Here is a 1,343-nt window from a genome sequence, read left to right as displayed (position 1 = left end):
TGCAAACGCGCTCCTGCGCCGCCGGGGCCTCCGTCTCGGCAGCGAGCGCAAGGAGAGGGGCCGTGCGCGGCGTTGCGTCCTGCCTGCAGGTGCAGGCCAGCGCTGGGGCCTCGTTGCAGGAAGGCACCCTGCCCCGGGCCGGGGGCGGCCCTCGGGGGCAGCGGCTGCACAGCGCCTGGCGCAAGGGCCCGGATCCTTCTGCGTTAAATGTTAGGTGCTGCTGGCCTCGGCACAGCCTCCCCTCGGGGACGCGCTCTGGGACCGGCAGGCAGCCTCTCCCCTCGCCTGCCTCCCCGCGCCCTCTCCCCCCAGGTACCAGCCATGGGAGACCCCGCTGCACCCCCCCCCAACGGTGTCCCCACTGCCATGGTGAGGGTGTCCCCAAGCCCCGCGCACCCACGCGTTGCCTGTCCTACCTGGCCCGGGGACAGCTCGGACTCCTGCTGTGCCGGGGACCGAAGATGCTCTGCTGCAGTGCTGGGGAGGAGGCTGCAGCCCCCAGCACGCCGTGGCCCTGCTGAGCCCTCGGCAGCAGCCCTCAGGCTCCCTGCCCCTCGCCCGCCCCGAGCTGGGCTGCAGCCGGGTGCCAAGGGCCGGCTGCAGGACAGCAGTTATTTTTGGCTGAGAAAGGGGGCGGAGCAGGGCCGACCCTCGGGGACAGGGACGCGGCCGGCCGCAGCCGCTGGCCGCCCGTGCGCGGGCGCTGCGTGCACCCGCGCGTACCCCACCGCCGTGCGGGCAGGCGTGCGGTGTGGGGAGCGCTCGGCCGCGCTCGCGTGCCCGCGGGGCCGCTCCAGGGTGCTGCCCCTCGGAGGGGACACGCGGGGGGCAGCGGGAAACGCGGCTGCTCGGAGCAGGGCGCTGGCGTCAAGGAGGGAGCTGCTGCGGCAGCGCCGAAGCCAGGCCCCCGCCTCGCCATAGCAGGGGCCGAAGCAGCCCGGGCAGGGGGTCGGGGCAGCCGGGCGGTGGGTGCCCCGGAGCCCCGAGGGGCAGAAAGGAGCCAGGCGGGTGGGATAAAGGCAATTTATTTCCGCGCCGGGGTACAGCTGCGTGGCGAAAGGCCGTCGGAGCAGCCGGGAGGGGGGACGCGTGCCCTCCCGCCCCGGGGCGCCGGCCTGCTCCGCTCGGGCTGTCCCGGGGAAGGGGGTGACCCCGGGCTCCCCTCAAGGCAACGTGCCAGCGCCGGCAGCCCAAGCGTGTCCCCCCCCCAGGACAGGAGCTGCCACCGCCTGCGCCCCGTCTCCTGGGCCGAGGGCTGCCACGCGCGGGGCTGCGTCGTGCCCTCGCCGGCCCCCCGCGCCCCGGGGCCGCTGGGTGCCCCTCCCCGGGCGGCCAGGCACTCT

The 1,343-nt window shown here is 76.0% G+C and overlaps 1 protein-coding gene across 1 annotated transcript in view; it reads right to left on the bottom strand.

The window, feature by feature from the left end:
• The window catches only part of MYOZ3 (myozenin 3), a 10,456-nt gene extending 9,888 nt beyond the window's left edge, over positions 1-568 (bottom strand). The window contains exon 1 of the mRNA XM_062587118.1: positions 417-568. The gene's annotated coding sequence lies outside the window, so the exon portion shown is untranslated. The remainder of the gene's footprint in view (positions 1-416) is intronic.
• Between the last annotated feature and the right edge of the window lie 775 nt (positions 569-1,343).

This window comes from Rhea pennata, chromosome 14 (genome assembly GCF_028389875.1).
Source record: "Rhea pennata isolate bPtePen1 chromosome 14, bPtePen1.pri, whole genome shotgun sequence".
NCBI lineage: Eukaryota > Metazoa > Chordata > Aves > Rheiformes > Rheidae > Rhea > Rhea pennata.
This window is presented reverse-complemented; position numbering and strand designations above follow the sequence as displayed.